This window comes from Anguilla anguilla, chromosome 7, assembly GCF_013347855.1.
Source record: "Anguilla anguilla isolate fAngAng1 chromosome 7, fAngAng1.pri, whole genome shotgun sequence".
In the NCBI taxonomy this organism is placed as follows: Eukaryota; Metazoa; Chordata; class Actinopteri; order Anguilliformes; family Anguillidae; genus Anguilla; species Anguilla anguilla.
Window position 1 is genome coordinate 37,521,836 of NC_049207.1, and position 22,535 is coordinate 37,544,370.

The 22,535-nt window shown below is 38.3% G+C and overlaps 1 long non-coding RNA gene across 1 annotated transcript; it reads right to left on the reverse strand.

Moving 5' to 3' along the window:
• Positions 1 to 327: 327 nt before the first annotated feature.
• Positions 328 to 22,106, reverse strand: LOC118231442. The gene is made up of 4 exons (XR_004766062.1): positions 21,985 to 22,106; positions 18,078 to 18,128; positions 4,194 to 4,242; positions 328 to 1,865 (listed from the first exon to the last, which is right to left on the reverse strand). It is a non-coding gene; the product is annotated as an uncharacterized LOC118231442 (long non-coding RNA).
• Between the last annotated feature and the right edge of the window lie 429 nt (positions 22,107 to 22,535).

Consider the following 22,535-nt stretch of genomic DNA (forward strand, 5'->3'; position numbering starts at 1 on the left):
CTGCAACCACAGGGCCTAGATTTACTTGTTATGTGGTCCACAGAGCATGAGAGCCAATGAGCTAATACAGAACCTTTTTCTGTCCTTTTTGAAAACATTGGCCAGAACATAACTCTCATTACACTTATAGTTGTCAAGGGTCTGATACCTATGTTTCTATTAAAACAAAGGTATAATTATTTGATGTCTGCATTATGCTTGCATTTAAATTTCCATCAATGAGACACGGCCAAATCCTATAAGCATGCAACCATGTAACCTTGAAGCAGAAGACACAGGATGTCAGCTGACTATTTGCTGTTAAAGTAATGGCAAAACTTTCAGTTAATACAATTCAATGTATAATTTGTATGAACAAGCAGAAATATACCATTCTGTGCAAGACTGCTCCATATCAATTTATTGCTGAATACTGAAAGGCAAAATACATAATTTTCATTTGAATTCTGAATTGCTAACATTGTGAGTCGGCCTGTATAGATAAACAGAACAGACCTTTGTGATGTGAGTTAAAAGATACAAATGCAAAAGATTATTAGAAAGAGAGATTATGCTGATCTGAGTTTATGAAGGAATAAGGAAGTTACAGATAATGCAAAATAACAGCTGACTCCTGGTAAGTCAACTGCATGTTTGTAATGTCATGCACTTGAAATAAGAAGTAAGTAAGAAATTCAAAATAAGGCACTATGCAACATTTATCTCACATCCATTGTGCTGTCCTGATAATTCTAATTTCTTAGGGAATTATACACTTAATCCAAACACTGTGCTTGCATAAAAGGGTATGTACAGTTCAGACAAATTCAAAATGGAGTATGCAATTATCAAATATACGATTAAGGATTTATTTTTTTTAAATGAGTAAATAATGCATGTTATTTGATGAATTACAGTGCTGAACGTGGGATATTTTTGCATGTAGAACTGTAGGTTATGGAACTGAAAAGAGCCCAGTTCTTTGCCAACCATACTTTGTGTGTCCTTGTGACAAGATTTGTTTCAATACAGGGGCCCCATGCAAGACTCATAATTTGCCTCAAAATACCATTGAAATGAACCAAGGTCAAGAAACAATTCTGCTCTTCTGCCAGTAAATACGATGTGTCAAAAGTACTCAAATTTCACTTGCCACTCTTGGCTATATTGCACACAAACCTGGGCTACGCAGTGAAATGTCATTTCACAATAATTGCTATATATTGTTGAACATGTTGCTTGCTGTCCGTTGCTGTTGTTGTCTATTATGTTCAACTTCTTGTTGTTCCTATGATTCACATCTAGTACAAATGACATAATAATAATGATGGTGGTGCATGAATAAGAAAAACATGGAGGTCATAAAGCACAATTATATTCTGGCATGCTTCTTGATTGGCAGTAGCTGACTGTCCCTTCATTGTTAATACACATGTAAACATTAATAACACACCCTGAAACCCTTAAAATTTAATCCTTCACCTATACCTGAACTATGTGATTTTAGCCAAGGGCTAAACTTCCATTATCTTCAAAAAGGCAAGAGCATACAATGAGTGTATAAACATTTTTTTTTTTATATTGGTATGTCTGTAATCTCCTACAGCCAGCAATAATGTGAAGAAGGCCAAAAGCAGTGACGTGCCTGTCTTTTGCCTGCTGTGCACTTTGAAGGCATGCCAATACTCATCTAAACCAAACAGACACAGGTCGTGCATTAACAACGGAGTTGAGAGTGCAGGGTGAAGTGGGAGTCACAAAGCTCTGGGTACCCAGTCCGATTTTGTATGTTTTGCCCCTTTTGCCTTATGGAAAAGCTTTGTCGATTCGCCTGAGTGCACAGGAATCCCAGCTGGTCTCGTCGAGGCGAGCAATGGTCCGTTCACCTGGAAAAAACACTCATTAGAGCCAGAGGAGGCAGCGCTTTTGGAGGGTCCGCGGAGTGCTCGCATCTGTCACTCCGTTGACCTCCCCTGGCTGGTCACCTAACTTTCATCAACACCACTCTGCCAAATAACACCTGAAAGGCAGAGCTCAGGTAATGCAGCTCTGATGAATGCAGTTGCATTCAAGCAAGAGAAAGGTACAGTATTGATATGTTCTCTCATGGCGGTAAATGAATTGCTACTCATTCGGCCGGAAAGCCCCCGGAATTAGCTAATTACCCCTGCTAATTAGCTCAATATGCACTGAGTGGTGTCTTGCGAGTGCATGGTGATGTCGCTGCTGGTAATTAGGGTGCTCACATGGCCATGGTTTGCAACCACGGACGACTGAAGTCTAAAATGCACATGATAAGGGAAACATAATCGCCGTAGCTTTTTTGACATTCACGTGTGTGAGACTGAGCGCTTGGGGGCCCAGCTGCTACAAGCCATCAGCCTGAGCTAATGTTGTGGAGGTTGACAGTTGGTCACGGCTCACTTTTTAAATTGTGACGTCACTTTAGTCAGTGGAACTGGAGTCACGACAGTGAACAACCAATAGATTTGCCATTATTTTCATCTGATGGTGAATTCTTTTTTTTTTTTTTTACATTTTTAAGTGTTTTGACAGCTGTTGTTAAATAAATTTGCTACTTCACTCACAGGTACAACAGGAGGTGCCCAACTGGAAAAAAAAACATCCAATTTTCATCACAGAACCCTGTTACCTTGACTCAATGATGACAATTAGTGATGACAGCAAATGAGAATACAAAACTGCATTTTTTCAAAAACATTATATTTAGTTGCAAACAGCGTTGCACCACATTGCTGGATTTTACCTTTTTTATGGATAACGTCTAGTTTTCATGTAATATCTTCTAGCTTCCTGCATACTTATTCACCCAGGTCAAACAAAAGAGGTTTTGGTAAATAATAAAGGTCTAAAGTACATCACTATCACCCCTTATGCTATTTCAAATGTTGTACATTACATTACATTACATTACAGGCATTTAGCAGACGCTCTTATCCAGAGCGACGTACAACAAATGCATTAGTTCAAGGTGCAGAGGTGCAAAAGAAACACACTAGAGTGAAGTATAGCTTGGGCATGGGATAGTCAACAAGCACAATGTCTTAACTGCAGTGAAAAAAGCCATTTGTGTTGGAATTAAATTTATATTGTTCAGGGTCTACTTTCCTATTAGCTACCATTGTAACACTGGATAATTTTGTGAACCACTCACAGTCACTAGCCAGAGATGGTAGAGTACTGTTTTGAAAAACAGTGTGGATTGCACAGTCATGACATGACAACCTTTTATTTTAATTTACATTTTTTTTGTCAACGCATTGATATGTGTACAAATCATCCTGGACTGATTTTTAGTTTTGCTTGAAATAATTTTTTTTTTACGTGGCCACATGATGTCATGGCTATTTTGTCATGGCTTCCAAAATAAATTCATAAGTGCTCAAAAGCATTTAATAATTGTTATATTAAGTGTGTGTGGTTGTTGTTAATAGTTCTTGCATGTACAAATAATGTATTTGACTCTAAAGCAGAACTATGGCTGCATTCATTATTCATATTAAATTCAGAAAACCTACCAAATCAAAGCTAAATGTTTTCTGAGAACACTGTAGAACACTGTAAAAGGTTTGCCCATAAATAGGACAGCCTTGTCTGTTCTTGGGCACACTGATCTTGTCTCACACAAACATGCCACAAACAAAACAACCCACTGAAGATTCCTCTCATTGATCTACAGACAGAACTAAAGCATTTTACTTCATGGTATGCTATGGTTACTGTGGTTACTAAGTGGCAGTACTGAGCATTGACAATAGCAGCTGTGAGAGGTACTGAAGGAAGGTGGAGCATTCTTGTATCATATGCCCAAATGCTCACTGTTCTTGTACGCCAGTATTCATTTTGAATCAGCATATAGACATTGCCAGCAGATGTTATGCAAGTCACTTTACATAAGACTGTCAGAACAAATGATTAATAACTGTAATTACAATAGCAAAAGAAAATGCTACTCTACATCTTGAATGCAATATAAGCTTACTGCTGAATTTCCTTGTAAAAACATTACAACATGAGGGATTGACAAGAATAATCATAACATATATTCTTAGGCAAGGATCTCAAACTCAAATCCGCTATGTTTTATGCTTTCTGATGTTTTCCTGCACTCTTGTTTTCAGACGAGAAATTCTACCAGGCCAAATGTTCTATGATTGAGCTGATGTGTAAAAAATCTGATTTAAAAGACAAACCTATTCAAGGTGGTTTCTGGCCTTGCAGTGAACTCTTTCTTTGGGAATGCTAGGAAGAAAAAAAAAACATCAACTTCAGGCAGCATTCCTCATTTGGTTCTGCAGTTTGGAGAATGTAATAAATTAGTGACTTTAAAATGTATTACTTTCAAGTCTATTTTTGTCTTTCAAAAACTCCAAAGAAAATGACACAAATAGGATAAGTTCAACAGTAAAAGCTTTTTGATTTTAAAAGTTCTTTTTTTTAATCCCCCTCTGTGATCCCCCTATTTGGCTACATAAGAAATGCCTCTATTTTTGCCTTCAGAGAAGTGTGTGTCTTTACACTGGCTGTATGAACAGAAATTGAAATCGGTTCTGGAATGTTTTTGGACAAGGATATTAGGATATCCATGCGGACAGCTTTTTCATGAAGACCATCCAGAAGCTGTATATAAACAGGAAAAACTAAAGAGATAGTTCACCCTAAAAGTCACATCTTTTTGATGATTTGATTAGCCTCAAAAAGGTTCTGCTTCTTTTTTTATTTATTTATTTTATTTTTTTACTAATTATATCATATTTTATTGTTTTGGTATTCCAAAGAGATAAAACAAAACTTGAGCTGGATCTTCATCATCCATAGGTTTACAGGCATTGTGGATAATTTTTATTGGACTATCAAGAAGAAAATGATGAATAACATTCACATTTTGAGTGAACTATTCCTTTTAGTTTCAGGATAAACATGGAAGATGAAATTAAGAAGATGAGTGTCTGATTATTTGCTTAGTGTCTCTCATTTTTTGTGAATGAAATACATTACATGGCCAAAAGTATAGGATGTGGACACCTGATACCCAACATCTCATTCAAAATTATGGGCACTAATGTGGAGTCGGTCCACACTTTGCTGCTATGACAACCTCCACTCTTCTGGGAAGGCTTTATACTAGATGATAGAGCTTTGCTTCCATTCAGCCAGAAGAGCAATAGTGAGGGTGGGCACTGATTAGGTGATTAGGCCTGGCTTGCAGTTTGGTTTCCAGTTGGTTCCAAAGGTATTGGATGGGGTTGAGGTCAGGGCTCTGTTCATGCCAGTCAAGTTCATCCACACAAAACCTTGACAAAACCATTTCTGCATGGAACTTGCTGTGTGCCCGGGGGCATTGTCATGCTGAAACAGGCAAGGGCCTTCCCCAGACTCATCTAGAATGTGATTGTATGCTGTAGCATTAAGATTTGCCTTCACTAGAACTAAGGGGCCTAGCCCAAACCATGAAAAAACAGCCCCAGACCAAGGGGTGTCCAGACACATTTAGTCATATAGTGTACTTGTCAAAGATCTCTGTTGGACTCATTCATCAGCATGTAGTGTCTGAGAAAGTAGCTCATCAAACCTGCCTAACAATGCAGTCTTTTTATTCAGGTTATATCTGTGTTCAGATTGCTACCCATATTTATTCCTAATTCAAGGTTTTGGACAGGGTTACAAACTAAGATCACTACAAATAATTATGACACTAATAGCAGAAAAAATAACTACTTTCCCTGCACTGTAATTTCAGAAAATTTAAAATGTTCTTCACAAGTTTGTCTTAGTGACCTGTAGTTCAATTTTCTCTTCTTATTCTTTGTATTCTGTGCTGTTCTTGGATGGAGCTGCTGTAAAAAAGGCTGAAGATACACTATTTTCAAATTCTATCATTTTCATTTGTTTCAGGGCCTGTAAAGACTGTGTTTACACACTGCACACACTTACATGAGCATTGTAAAAAAAACTTAAAAACTGTACCACTATATAGAAATGCAGACTCACAAACTATATAAAACAAATACAAAAACACATGATATACTTGCATAGCACACGCACACACACACACACACACCCAAACGTGTGCAAACCATAACTCTGCATTTATAGTGCTTCTGTGGGGCAGAAAAGAGCCCTTAAAAGGACCTGGGCACATTCCTCCTCAAAGCCTGCTTCTGATTCTGGGCAGGGACAGCCGAGCAGAAAGAATGCTTTCTGATTAAGACAGCAGCTGCACTTTAGACACTCTCTGTTCCCTTTCATATCCTCCTACATTCCTCTCTGAGAAAAGAACCTATTTCAATGACTCTCATGCCCACCAAGCGCACGCATGGATGCCTTTTCTACAGGCCACTGTGGATCACAGCCCTGGATGCCAGACAGAAATCCCAGCAGGTCTCTGTTTAGTTCACAATGCTTGGTCCCCCATGAAAGGTACCTTTGGTACTTCTGTGAAAAATAAGTAATAAAACTGAGGGAAGGCATTTGGTTTGACATGCAAATCATTTATACATTTGTCCTGTAAGGGCCTTTCAGTTAGTCGACCCAAAAAAAAAAAAAAAATACATACATGTTTTTGAAGTGCTGAATGCCTTTCACAGAGAGCATATGAAGGTCATTTAATGGTTAACGTCCATCAGACATGAATGTTAACCACCTGCTGTGAGCAAACTGCTAGTGTAATAACTACCCCTCACTTCTAGCTGGGTCATGCAGTGGCGTGTTCCATGAGTGGTCTTTTTTTTCCACAAATTGTGTATGATGTAAACATTTTAGGTGTTTTATGTTCAGTGTATTTGGAAACGATAATAGAAAAGTTTGGCTATTCAAGTCTGCATAGAGGGCATAGACATTTGTCAGTCACGCCTAATCAGAAATCAAGAAAACTGGTGCTTGCACTTAATTGACGTTTTCCCTAAGCTATTACCGCCATTTGAAAGCTATTTTTTTTATTTAACACATTTGTGTTTAACTCCATCAACACTGCTGAGTTCAGTGATCACAAGAAATTAATTAATTAAAAATATCTGTATTAAAAACGCTCACGTTGATTAATTTTGTCAAAGACACTCTATCAGCTCCTAAGACAAGCAATAGAATACACTTCTTCTCAAATATGTTGGACAATCAAGTCAATCAATAGAGGGAAGATAATGCAGCAAAATCCAATGTGTTAAGTGGGGTTCAGATTAACAAACAATGTTATGTATACATGTTTTTTTGCGGGAAAAAAACATGTACCCTCATTAAACTGGACTGATCAATCTGAACTGGCCCTGTCGAAACCAAATGAGGGAGAAAATAATAATTATAAGAGACTAATTCACTAAATACATCACAGTAAAGCAGGCCAGCCGGGAGCCATGCTGTCGTCACTGTCACAGTCCAGTAGCACTTTAGCATGTCACACACTGTGAGAAAATGATTTTCCTCTCCAATGTTTGTAAATAGAGCGAGACAGTGTTTTGCCTTTTGGTTTAGTTCCCAAGTCTCTCTGCCTCCCTCTCTTTATTTTTCTATCTCTCTTTGAGCCGACATCCCTCCTACTTGTATGATTATTATTACTACTGCTTTTACGATGACTAATGTTCTCCATATTATTTATTATTGCGTAGCAATATAATCTTTATCACTGCTCATTGAAGACAAACCATCTGTCATTTAGGCAGTATTGTTTGGGTCATAAAAAACATATTAGTGGTTCTTAAGAATTAGTGGAGCTCCACAGAAGCTTTGTATCCAATGCTGTTACCGAGGGGTGAGCTCCAGATCCCTGCATTTGCTACATTTTGAATGGACTATCACCATCCGCACCATGTGTTCCAAGTCATTAGGCCATTAATTTCCAATACAGCCAAGAAATTCTGCCCCCTCTAGCAGGTCTATTTCAAATTATTCCCTCAGAAAGAATTCCTCCCATGTTACATATGTTGGGATGAAAAATAAAAGCATGGACTTAAACTTATACATCATACATATCAAAACTACACGCCACTTACACATTAAAATGAAAACATCAGCCCACTTCAAATCTAAATTTGAAATCTAAAATACATGTGTAAAAATGTATGCATTCATGATTTAACCATGGGCCTGAGACATGGGGGTCCATTAGGGGCCCTGGAAGTCCAGAGGGGATCAAGCCATAGGACCAAGTGTGGCCTCCATTGTCAAGGGCTTGCCTCCATGGGAAATGCATTGTGCAGAGCACTGGGTAGGCCATTGACTTGCAACCGTTGACCCATCTGGATCTGGTTTTAACGCAGCAGTAAACAAAATGGCTGTAAAGACCTGGGACATGCCACAAATGTTGGTTTCTGGCATGGATTTCAAAATATTATACTGACACTGTATATCGTATACTTGATTCTCTGCCATTTTAAAACATCCATGATGCCTTCATGTGCTGTTATGTCATGGGCTACAAAACATTTTCATTAACGTGTTCTAAGATCATTGTAATATATAATTATAATTCATCCATTGCAACTACACTTTACAGTGTGTGTATGCATTACTTCACCATCTGAGCCAGAACTGACCAGAGGATCACAGATCTAAGAATGCTGGACATATAATGTATTCATAATACTGTATATTCATGAGCACAGCAAAAACATTTACATAATATATACATTAAGGATTTGTGAGTGCTTTCAGCGGTTATGAATGGTATGCTATAAGACTGAAGATATATTTGAGTTCAAAACTTAATTGTGAATGCATTTGTCACACGCTGGTGTGACATCCCTGGGAGGAATATGCAATAATTCCGGGTGTGCACCATTGGTTGCCGTTGGTTGGAGAGCACACCCACACACACTCAAGAGTTTCGCTCTTCATGCAGCAACCAACGGTCCACTCCCAGAACTGCCACATCTCCCACGCGGGGGCGTTACAACGGCGTGTGACAGCATTAATATTTACAATGAATTTAGTCACACAACAGTGGATAAAACAGAGGTTTCCTGCCAATTATGTTTGTATAGTACTGAAAATCAATGTTCTCTGTTATTGCTCAGCTATGGTTAGTGTTTGGCTGTTCACTGTAGGTAGCACTAGATGTGTGCATCAGGTAAGAAAACAGGCCCTACTGAAGCTCATTATGGCTCAACCTGAACCAGCCCTTCACGCTCAAGCCAATTTTTAAGCCTAATTCTGATCACTGAAATAACAAGCCAACTACAATATACAGTACAATATAAAATAATGCAGTGTTTCCGGCAGGAAAGCTATATGTACTTGCAATTGAGAAACGAAAAGGGCAGCACATCCACCAGCTGTTAGCAATGATTGACAATATTGTCAGAAAACAAAGCTTCTAGTTTTTGTATTGTACTGCTATGCTCAATAATGCTAAATAAAATTGAAGTATTTGAGTTTGCATACTTATTTTTTAAACACTTTTTTTGCTTCCCTTGAATGGGACATTAAGTTTGTTGCTTGCACCTCTGCAACAAACAGCACAGTAGTGCCATCTTTCAGTATGTGTTTGCGTTTAGTATGCTTTAAAAATACAGAAATAATTGATATTTTAATGCTCATAACAATCAGAACAGGCTAGTCAGCTGGCTTACTGCTGTTTTTCCTTCTGTTAAATGTTATGTTAATAAGTTTATCACTTCTGTGCTGTGAAATACGGCAGTTTTAATTTGTCATTTGAACGTAAAGGTACACTCCAAAAACCGAAAGGTTTGCGTCATTGTTGTCAATTTTTAACAGCTGGCAGAAGTGTTACTATACTACTATTCGTAAACTGTCGGGTTGGCAGTGGGCCCGGGCCAAATCTGACCCAACATCAAAGAGCTAAAAATAGACCGAATACCCAGCATACCTTTGGGCCCCATCGGATTTGGGTCAGGAGGCAGACCTCTAGGTGACACTAAAGAACCTTCATAACATGCAGCGGCGAGGGAGGTGTTGAAAACATATAAGCTTTGGAAGGTGGAGGTTTGTCCTCTTTGGTGGCCAAATACTGTTGTATGGTTATACTCAATGGCATAGTGATGAATTCAGTTCTGGGGAGTGGTGGTGGGGGGGTGGGGGTTGGGGGGTCCTGTCCAGGGGGATGCGGGGTCTCTCGTTCCTTCTGATAAATGTCTGCATACTTTACACATCTCTAGAATTTATGTAATGTAATGTAAAGAGCTGATATTACATTATAGGAAGCGTTTGGTTGCAGTTATTATTGCTAAAGGTGATGCAACCAGTTATTAAGTTGAAGAGGGCAATTACTTTTTCACATGGGTGATATGGGTGTTTGATAACTTTTTTCATTAAATAAATGAAATAATCATTTAAAAACCTTTGTGTAAATGGTAAAATGGTAAATGGACTGCATTTATATAGCGCTTTTATCCAAAGCACTTTACAATTGATGCCTCTCATTCGCCAGAGCAGTTAGGGGTTAGGTGTCTTGCTCAAGGACACTTCGACACGCCCAGGGCGTATCTGTTTATTCATGTTCCATTTGTCTAATATTACATTTTTGGCTGGACCGCATCAGCAAGGCCAGCCCTACAAACGCGACTGTCTGAGTATCTGAGTGATGAAATTACACCATTGGTCGGCCGGATCACATGTGTCATGAGAACAAAATAAACAAGCAAGTACAGCATTTTCTCCTCAGGCAGACTGACAAACAGGGCAGAGGATAGGATTACGTTAACAGAGAACAAGAAAAAAGGTAGATTTAACTAGCTAAAGTTAAGTTAGATAGATTTTACAGTTTAAATAAACATTCACAATGTATTCTCTATTGATGATAGTAATATGAATAATATATCGTGAAATAATGTTCCAGCTATCGTTAGCTAGGTAACGTAAACAGATTTGCAACTATATATGAAATAGGCGAAATATCGCTAACAACCTGTACCTAGTTATGTAGGGAAAAATGTCATTGTAATCCTCCAGTGGTTATTTTTTCAGTACTTTTGCTATTTTTTTCAGTGCCGGCAAATAAGTCAGAGGTGGCCCAGCGCTAGCTTTTGGTTGCTAAGGGGACCTGTATCGACCACCCCATAAATTAATGTATTGGCACGTCCAGGAATCCGTACATATTCACAGTTGTAACCCAATTTGCAGGATGCAAAATAGCCGTTAGGAAAGCAGTTTGAAATTATGAAGCAACGTCTGCACCATTGGGTTTAGTTGGTCGCGATGAGATAATTCCAAGCGTGTTGCTTGTCTTAAAGTTGATATAGTAAATAAGGCTGTATTAATATAACTAAATGTATATGTATGAAGTTGGTTTTTCACATTTAGACAGTTTATTATGTGTATTTTTACAGGACTTACATTTTAATAGGTAACAGTTCTCTCTAATAAATTACGAAGTACATACACTAGCCGTTCAGGTGGTTGATACACGTCCCGACCCTTGGGTGGTCGATAATGTGCTCTCGCTCTAACATTACTTTCGCTAGAGAGGGGCTCAAGGTTCTTAGCTATGCCCCGAAGTTTTGAAGGGAAAGAAATGCCTTCTACTTCTAAAATATGTAACGTTAGTGGTGGCTATATTATAGTAATGTTCTTACTAGTTGTAAATAAATATGTTCTAATGTTTGTTTTGCAGTCAAATGTCATTTTATTTCATATTTTTAAATGGCCTATTGATATTCACTCCGATGCCGGTGGCACGCACGCACCACCCAGGTACAACAAAACCCTTTCCCCCCGCTGCTGAAAAAAATCCTAGAGGAAACACTGTTAGGTCCAGCTATATACTAGGTTTTAACCTGGTCTTGTTTTTTCTGAAGATCTGAAACCATTCAGTGTGACAAATATGCAATAATGAAGGAAGTTGAAAAGAGGGCAAATACTTTTTTCACGACACTGTAGGTTAAGAAGTCCATCCATCCATTGTGTAACTTATCAGGGCTGTGGGGGTGCTGGAACATATCCCAACATGCATTGGGTGAGAGGCAGCAATAAACCTACCACATAAAAGAGTGCCATGTAGTATTAAGTACATTAAGTGTATAAATTCATGTTCTGGTAACAGGAAAAATACTTTTGTTTGTTTCTGTTTTAAGGCTTAGGACTAGATTTAATCAATATTTGTCCTTGACACTGATTTTTTTTTAAATAAGCAAAGTTTTGCTTTTTTAATGCAAAATATACAGAAAAATAATCTTTGTTTTTAGGTAATAAATAGATGCTCAAATTTTATGTTAATGATAGCAATTTGTCATTAAACATTTTGATCTTTCATTTAATATAGTTTGAAACTAGAATGTGTGTTGCATGTTTATGTTGTGGACTTCTGGGCTGAAACAGCAAAACAAAAAAACACGCATACTGTATGCTTTATGCTTTATCTCGTCTGATTTTCAATCACACTTACATTTATGAACACCAAATGGGTGATGAGATAGCATGATGAAGAAACACAAGGCCAAGTTTCTCAAAAAACTGTTGAAATACTCAAGTAGCACCAGTTTGCAATTTGACTTCTTATAACTTGCTGTAATATTTTGGTGAAAAAAAAATACTAATCTGATGCGTAGAAATATTTTTAGGAGTTTAAAAAGATAGATAAGTGTATGCTGTGTGTCTGTGACTGCAGCATTTTTGTTGAGCTGATGATGGCTTACATGTCACTCATTTTTTTGGAGTTTGGGAGTGGTGGCCACCATGATGCACTGTGATAAAAACTATGTACCTTTAGAGTGTTGGTATGTCTGACAAATAAAGCGTGAACTAGACAGGCTGAACAGGCTGAAGATAATCGGCTTCATTATCGAAAGAGGGCATCTTTGCAAAGCCTATCAGTCTCTGTGGTGATGTAACAGCTCTTTGAAACTCTAGCTACCCTGGTATGTGTGACTTCAATAGCTACCCTTCCTTTAATATCTTTAATATCTTTTATACCCCCCCAAAGACACATACACACAGACATTGAGCCTTGGTAACAAAGAAACTGTTGTGTTGGGAGTCAGATTAAACATGAAAGACAAAACACCTTCTTGTCTGAACCAGCTTCCTCCACGCACAAATGCTACATTAAAAACGTCACATTTTACAGAGGATCTGACATGTCTGTATAGCTGTACAGCTCATCTGTACAACACTCAGAAATGTATATTGAAAACATGTGGGCTCACTACTGCCAGATGTTCAAGCTTAGAGCTTCAAAATCCAGTATACAGTGAGCTCCATAATGTGTGGGACAAAAATATATCTATTTTAAATTTGGCTCTGTGTGCCCACAATTCTTTATTTGTAGTCTGAATGAGGGCACTTTTTAAATGCAGCTCCCAAATTTTAAGGGCACATTGGATCTTGGCCAGTTCCTTTTGGCACTTTACTCTTGTAATCATTTTGATATGTGAAACTTGGTCTCATCTGTCCATAAGACCTTTTTCCAGGACTCTGTAGGTCCTTCTCAGCAAACTGTAACCTTACCATCCTGCTTTTGCAGCTAACTAGTGCTTTGCATCTTAGCAGCGTAGCCTCTGTAGTTTTGTTAGTGAAGTCTCCTGTGGACAGTTAGTCACTGACACATTTGCACCTGCCACTGAGAGAGTGTTTCTGATCCGATGAAGTTTTCTGTTTTGGAGTTTTTCTTCAATATGGTGAAAATTCTTTGGTCATCAATTGTAGAGGTTCTCCATTGCCTAGCAGGCCCATTGCAATTACTGAGCTCACCAGAATGTTTTATGCTGGAATCAAAACTAGATACTGAAAGCGCTCTTATAAAGGAATCAACTGAACATACCTGACTAATCAGAAACACCTGCAATGCCAAACATTGTCCCAGATTTTATGACACCATGGAATGGTGGTGCAATTTTCAAAGGTTCCTGCAATTTCTACACAGTGAAACCAAAATGTATGAAAAATACCATTAAATAAAAACACTAAAACCACATGTGATTTGTTTGACTACAAACCAATAAAAAATATGTCTTTGTCCCAAATGTTATGGTGCTGACTACATAATTGTGTCTCTAAATATACTCTAAATTATTATATTTCATCATATTGCATTGTTTTCTAATCCCCTTCAAACTCCATGATGAAGTATCCATTCAACATGGGTCAAAAGCACAGACTAGCATGATTATGTTCCCCAGATAGATTATATGGAAAACAAAGTGGGAATACAGCATACGAAAAAGGAATACTATTCATAATACTAATAGTATTCACAGAAGAAAAAAAAAACTATCAGAAAACTTGAGAAGAAAGAACGATATGGTAAAACAATCTGCGTGTGTGTGTGTGTGTGTGTGCAAAAGACAGAGCGAGAGTGAGACACTGACATGCATAGTGGTGTATGGCATTAGTGGAGGGTACAGATAAGAGTTAGGGCAGATGGAGACACGATTTGGAAACAGCCATCACCCCACCATATAAGCATCCCCTCCCTGTCCCCCCAGGGGTAGAATATGGAGCCCCTTTGTCAGTGACATGATCCAAAAAATACCAGCTGCAGAGTCAGACATTATGCAATTAAGGATTACAGCCAGGGGGTCTGGGGGGGTGGGCAGGGGTTGGTGAAGTATGTGCCAGGCATCTCCAGGGCATCATAGCTGGCACATGGCATTAAAAGGAGAACCTTCAATTAGTAGATGTGTTCATTTCCCCATTCAATATGGCATTGATGAATAGCACTCGTTTCTGGCTTTCTATGGGACATTACCCCTATTCTGCGCTAAAATATGATGCCTCGCTCTCTATGCGCAGATGCTGTAGGCAGTTGGCTGAGTCACTTTTCAGACACAGAGTGGCGTTTATCGCCTTTGGTCTGTTGCGGGCAATGCTCCAGTGCTGTCTCTGGGCATTAGCTATCTTGGTTTCTCACTCGGTACACAAGCTGACTCTCCTTTCAACTCACATACTGAGAGCTGACAGGGTTTTCCATCATAAAAAGACTATCATCCATCTCTGACAGGCTTGTATTTTCAGGTGCAGTGGATCTGACGTCAATTGGGAAGCACAGCATTCCTTTCTAAAATGTTATAAGTGCAATAATGCAACTGTTTTATGTTGCTTTTCAATTTTGCAACAATCTGATTGTGAGTTTAGTAACTTAAACTAACTAACTAACTAAATACATTAATTAATTAATTAATTAATAAAAGTGCTTCACATAAGAATAATAAATTACAAAAATAAACTCATTGTAAATTCACTAGTACAGTAAAATTAAGAAACAAAATAAACTGAAAAACAGAACAACATAATGACGGCAACACAAAATGAGAGTATGGTAAAATGAACATCAAATATGCTTCAACAAACCTATTTAAAAAATCCATGACCGAATAAATATGCACATTGAGAACTATGTTTATCAAATCAATTTTTAAAGATTTTTTAAGATGTAAACTGTGGCTGTAAATTTGATAGACAGCAGTCTTATGATGTCACAGTGATGCCTCTGTTTCCTCTGTATTGATGTCACAGTGCTATTCCAAATTCTTTTACCATGACAACCATGTTCCTCAGCAAATTTTGTAACCATTATATCACAGTGATGCTGCTATTTACTTAACTATGATGTAACAATACTACCCCTAATTCTTTACTAAAGAACTCTAGTTTACTCCTTAATGTGAAGCAAGCTGGAGGACCAAAATGCCTAAATTTAAACGAAATACACATAATAGATAAAATCAGAATTTATTTATTTCCATATATATTTATTTCTCTGGTCATTCATTTCAGGTATGTATTCATTTCTGTATTCTTGATACGTTTATTTCTGTATATACAATATTTATTTCCATATTTATTTCTTTATTTCTTTATTTATTTGTCCATATGATAGTGAGGGGGCTGGCAATCAAAGTATGTCATGGTGGCACCTTATTTCTATTGTTTGATTTATACCAGGGTAGATTTACTACATTTATGTTCGTAGGGAAGTGCAAAATGTAATACTGATTTCTTATGTGGTTTCATCAGAGCTTCAGCATTATATTTTGGGTTAAACACACAGAATTACCCTCTTTTTGTCTCCAACGAATGGTGAGAGTTAGAGAGATATTGGCAAATTAAAGTTTGTTTTGGCCACATGTAAGTTTTTTTTTTTTTTACCGGAAGTATTTTTCGGGTGCTGCATCATGTGTGTATGTCAAGGAATCCAAATGTAAATAGGCTAATCATAAACAGCCTTTTAGTGACTACCAGATTTTGATATAGCATGCTAGCTTGCTGGGATTGCCGGTCAGTCAAAAGTGCAGACACACCCCAGGCGGGTTAAACTATAATGCAGTTTGTGACCGGTTACACGTAGCGACTACTTCATTGTCTTGCCTTTAACAATCTGTATATCTCAGTGTCAATTTCAGTGTAAAATATTATTTTAAAGCTTTCAAATGTAAGATGAAGGTAGCACAAGAGCTTTGCATCATTTGATGACCTGCCAGCTTGTCTCCTGTCACCAGTCACGCTATCACATCAGCTGTGTTTGTGGCTACAAGCTAATGTATTTGATTTCATTTGATTTTACTCAAAAAATGTTTTTGCTTTCATGATCTGTATGCCTCAATGTCAATTATAAGTTAAATGAAGAAAAAAAAGCAGTCTTACAGGTTTTCAACACAAGATGAAGGAAGCAGTGCAGTTTTGGTTACTGAGGCTCAGCCCAGTGTAATACAGGCTATGTTAGTTCTAGTCCCGATTTCCCCTACACTAATGCCTAGCCTACTGGCAAGAGGTAGCCAGAAATTTAAGGCTGGCTAACATAGCTGAAAATGATAGTCTTGATTATTTCTCTTTCGCATGGATGCTTTGACAATTTGTTCCAGTTACAGCATCACAGAGATTGACCCAAGTGTTCAGCAACTTGGCGGAAGTGACGGATTGCCGAAATGTTTTGCTCCAAAATTTTGATTATGCCAGATCAGTTACACACCCCTCTCACGTTCTTCCTCTGGAAGCTGTGAAAAGTTATTTATTGGCTGGTTCATCTATCTGTGGTATTGCCACCCTTTTTGGGGTCAGTGAGAGAACAGTTCACCGTTGAATGGCAAAGCAGAGCATGACACAAGGTGAGTCTGAGATCTTAGGGCAACAGACCGCAATTCTGGTAGATATCTGAACAGCATCTTTGTGCCTGCCTGCGTCAACCTCCCACTCTCCCACTCTGGGCTTGATTCCTATGCTGGAATATAAAAGCTGCGCCCCCTCATTATCATATGTACGAAGAAATGCAGAAGTAAATTAATACAGAAAATATTGAACCAATAAATAAATATAGAAATAAATAAAAAATTACCAATTTTTGTTAGTATTTATTTATTTATTTCTGTGTACATTCATTTATTTTTACATTTGTTGGCTTTTATAGGGCCTATTTATTTATGTATTTATGTTTAATTTGGGCATTTTTGCTCTTCCATAGGAAACACATGGTACAGTGTTGAATGAAAACATAAAACCATTAAGACATTGCAAGGTTTCTTTGGAGCCTTGCCAGAATTACTGCATTACTGTACCTAGACAGGGCTCACAACATAGTCTTACCTCACAAGCCAGCAAGCTCTCATTCCTAAAATCGGAACATGTATTGGTTCTGACTAGCTACTGTTCAAAACTGGTCTCATTTAACACAATTTCACACACAAAAAATTATCCTTCTTCTTACCGTGATTACATTTCACACACTCACTGAAGCAGACATCAGCAGCACAGTGACATGAGTGTTCTAGTGACACAAGTTTCCATGATGTTGCCAGAGCGATTGATGGCATACATCTGTGCATTGAAACTCCATATATGTGAAGGTGCATGTTGAAAAGCAGACGCTCCAGTCTCAGTGTTCAGTGGCTGTGATGCAGACTGTATTATTATTTTTTTATTTTATTATTGATCTCTGAGAAGGCAATACATTTCTGTTCTTGATAAAGCCTCAGATAGCCTGTTGATTTGCAACTTATGGCACCTCAAAGATAATCTGAAAGCTACTTCTACTTATCAGTCTCACTGTTAACTTAAAGTATAAACCTATGAGCAGGTGTGCTAACTATGCGTTAACCAATTAGTGTGTTCACACAAATCATGAGCAAATATCTGATGACATTGGAGTTCAATGAGAGGGAAAAAATAACCTACCCAGACTGAGAATGTGCACTTACCATGCTAATAGTACCACATGATATGGTGTTCCAGGCTGTCTCAGAAGCTGACTGCAGAAGAAACAGATGAAAGACAGCCAGGGTAAAGCAGACAAATCTGCACTGATGGGGGGCTATTTTTATGATCAAGATGAGAAAGGATTAAATATGCATTGTGCCACCTTTGTTAACCTCTAAGAAACCTGGTTGACTTTCTTCAGTGCTTTTCACGTTAGCAGTTTTGAGTTTCGGACAAGCAGTCCATAAAGAAATAGTTTGCTATGGAAAGGAGATGTGGCTGGTGAGAAAGAACCATCATGGGCTCTTTAATTAATGCCTCCCCTTCCAGCTCATTACCTGGAGAGGTAATCAGCAGCTATCCTCCTCCTCCTGCTGCTAGGGATTCTGGGATTTTGCTTCCCAGTGATAGTGGGATATTAATAGCATCTTCATTACCCGTAAATGAGTTCCACCACGGTGCCATGGGAGGGTAAGAGGCCTTTATTGAGTTATTAAATATAACACGTCACACAGGGGAGATGGGGAATGACAGCCCTAGCGAAACAAATAAGAAGAGCTTTTTATGGCACCGCGAGATATTGTTGGGTGATTTACGGATCGGGAGGGGGCTGGAGAGCTGCCGTTCCGGTCACCTTGGGAAACCGGAACGAAATTGCAAACTTACAGCCTGGGTTTTCCACTGAAATGGCCAGTCCGGCTCGAAGCGGCCGGCTAAAAATACACTTTGGCAGATCGATTTGCGCAGCACAAAGGAAGGCCTGTCAGCCGAGGGCTGACATCCTTCGCAGCAAATGCCGCAGAGTTCGACGCGCGTGCGCCAGAAAGTGACGTCATCCCCCAGGATCAAAACAACAATTCAAATCGCTCCCCCTACAGGGGACCTGGGGCTTGTGTACACTGAGCTAATCCTAGTTTTTGTCAAAAGTCAGGCTGCATAACTGCAAAAACAATGGTATGATCCCCCATGCATTATAAATTATGGTTAAACATAAGGCTTGTTAGATATCAAGGTCGAGAGAACCACACCCTTGCCTGTTGTTGCTGTACTTCAGTTGTTGTACATCTTAAAAAAATTAAAAATAAAAGCACAATAAACAAACCTATGGTGATTGTTTCAATTTCTCTTTCTCTACTCTACCAATTCTAGGAATAAAAGTGTGATTTCTTTCCTGATCATTTGTGGTTCTGAACAAAGATAGTAATCTAAAGACCTGTCTTTGGTGGCTTGAATCATTGGTGTTAAACCATTTGAGAGGGGAGAAAATTGGTTAGATCTTCTCATCTCTGCTGTTAAATCACCCTTCAGACAGAGTTCAAGAAGCAGACATAGCACATTTTCAATGCAACGACAGAGGTCTAAATTATCTTGTTCAGATAAAATAGCGCAAAGTGATTGACTATCTTTTCCATTATTTCTTGAATTAACACGCCAGTATTGCTTTCTAAATTGTTAAAACTAATAGGTTTTTTTCTCTCTGCAACAATATAACTGTGGTTATTATTTGTGTGACATTTCCTGGCTGCCTAATATCTGCGCAGTTACTTACTTTTTCATACTATTTTATTTTAAAAAATTTTATATTCTATTTTATTGCATCTTTGATTAAATCTTCCCATTTTAGTTGTATTTTAATTGTCTTTAATTGTCTTTTAATCATTGGGTTTTTATGTTTTATTTCATTGTCTTTTATGCCTGTGTAAAGCACTTTGAATTGCCACTGTGCTTGAAAGGTGTTACTGTGTATAAATAAATTTGCCTTTTCTTTCCTTATTTTACTGTTGACTGACAATGTGGTTTTTATCTCTTATACCATGATTATAACTAAAATGCATGGAAAATTAAAATAAAACTATTTTAAAAATGTTTAATCAATTACAAAACTAAAAACATTATGTGCACATCCGCCACTTAGCTTAAATACAGCACATAATATGTTACGTGCAACTAAGATATTCGCTGGATATTTAAGATATTCTGTCCTCCAGACCCCATGAGCCACTACTGATATATACAGTACCCAGCTCTTTGTGATTCCTGAGCCCACCAGTGCTCTCTTTTGTCTTAATGCCTTAATGTTCCAAACAGTTGGTTTTGGTTAGCCTAAGGTTTGGCCTATGTCTCTGACTTTTTTCCTCATTTCACAGCCTTATAATGGCTTTCTTGACTGTTATTGGAACAACTGTGGTCCTCATGTCGACAATTGCAAATAGCAGCCTCCAAATGCATTCAAAAGGCAAGAATACAAATTTGATGCTGAAAGCTCTTTTATTCCTGCACTAAGGAAACAATTGAACACACCTGACTATTCAGGAACAGCTGTGAAGCCATTTGTCCAAATGTTACTATGCCCTGAAATGAGGGACTATTTATAAAAAGTGCTGTAATTTCTACACAGTGAAACCAAAATGTATAAAAATGTCCTTAAATAAAAGCTGCAAATGTGCAAAACTTTTACTATGTGAATTATTTCATTATAAATCTAAAATTGAGGAGTACAGAGCCAAATAATTACAAACATATGTCTTTGTCCCAAACACTATGATGTTCACTGCATATATCGGCAGTTGCTGTGGCTCATGGGGTCTGGAGGACAAGAGGCAAGCCTTTTTGCTTTGGGTGTTTTAGCAGCAGTTCTGCCAAGGTATTTGCCTAACCAAGGCAATACTAGTGCTACCCCGTGCTACTGCTATCTTAAGGTATACAGACCATGAAATTGTACTCCAGAACAATTTTGTATGATATTTTGAATAGCCAAACCCATACACACTGCAATCCAATAAATGCCATGATTTAAGAGCACATGTTCACCGATTCTCCTGCCACAGTAAGCACCGGAGACCACTCTCACTCAGCTCGCCAAATAACCATCTAATACACACACTAGCAGTAGCCTCGTAGCCAGACGTCTGTTAATAGTGCTCAGCTACTGCTGCTACCACCAAGGTAAATCGGAAACAAAGCATTCTACCAACAAGGGGAAGCATGTATCAACGTTAGCATGGAACCTGCCTATATACGCATACACATGATAAATCAGTGTGTCCTAATGAAATACCCAGCACAAATGTTTGATATATATATATATATATATATATATATGTATAATCTAAAGTCTTCATGACCAGAATTTGACATTACTGTCGATGTTCTGAAGGATATCACATAAACAATATAAACACAGTCTACCAAATAAGAAACAAAACAACATATTTTTCAAAACTGCAGTAGTTATATATACAGTCTGTGATTAAAAGAACAAAAATCTACAGCGATCTGTTAAGCCAGAATCAAATTGACTCCCTAATGAAATTTGTGAACATGCCCCTCATTTGCATTGGTGCAAACAGTGGTTTAATGCATATTAATGATGACAAACGGTTGCCTGCCGGTCGGGTCTCAAACAAAGGAGCAGAGGAACAGCCTGCCATGAACAAAGAGCTCCCAGGCCGGTGGAATAGAGGCCAGGTGCAGAAGAGGGAAGCCATATCCATATAAAATGGGTTAGTGCTAGATTGCTATAATCAATAAGGCTGATAACATTATACACTTGCAATTCATGAAAGCTCATTCTCGTCACATTCATTACTAAGAAGCCTTTTACAAAACAGATAAAATATACACAGTGATATTGTTGAAGAGCATTTTGGTTAGTGCCTGGTGCTTTAGTTGAAATAAACTGTGCAAAACATCAGTTTTCACAGTCACAGTAATAAATAAATAAATAAATAAATAAATAAATAAATACATAAAAACAGTGACAATGTTGGGGCATTTATACACCAGAATTACACAGGTAATCTACTCAATTCATGCTTATTGCATCCAACTTAACACTTTCTGCGGGCAAAAGTCATTTCCCATTTCTACTGGGTATATATAAAATTTTAACTGAAGGCAATAACTCACTCCGCTTTGTCAGGCTATTACCAGAACAACTGTCCTCGTCTGAAGTGGTTTTCAATAAGGACCTCGTAACACAGGGCTACCTTTCTCTTCCTCAGAGAGCCCTCTGTGAGAGCATGTTGTTGGAGGCGGCTCAAGATGTTATGAACCAGGACCCAGCTGAAATATATTGGGATTTTTTCTCTTACAGGGCCTCTTCGCAATCAGGCGGTTCACGAGGCAGCCGGGAGATAAGTTTAATCGCACTCTGCCACACGCACGGCTCTCCAACAATGGTCTCGATGGCCCACTATATCTCTCGACCCGTCAGCCATTTAGATGAGCGGAGAGTACCTCATTTGTGGCAAACACTCATCTGTAATGGGCAATTCATAAACCTTTCGTGCTGAGCGCCTGGCTTTCATGATGCCAAATGTGCCGCAGTCTTTCTGTGTCAGCATGGCACTACAGCAGCGTGAAAATGCCGTCTACCATGGAAACAAACAGATCACCGTGGCCACATTATAAGAACATAGAGGAAAAATGCCTTTCAGAATATGGACCTAATTCTGCTG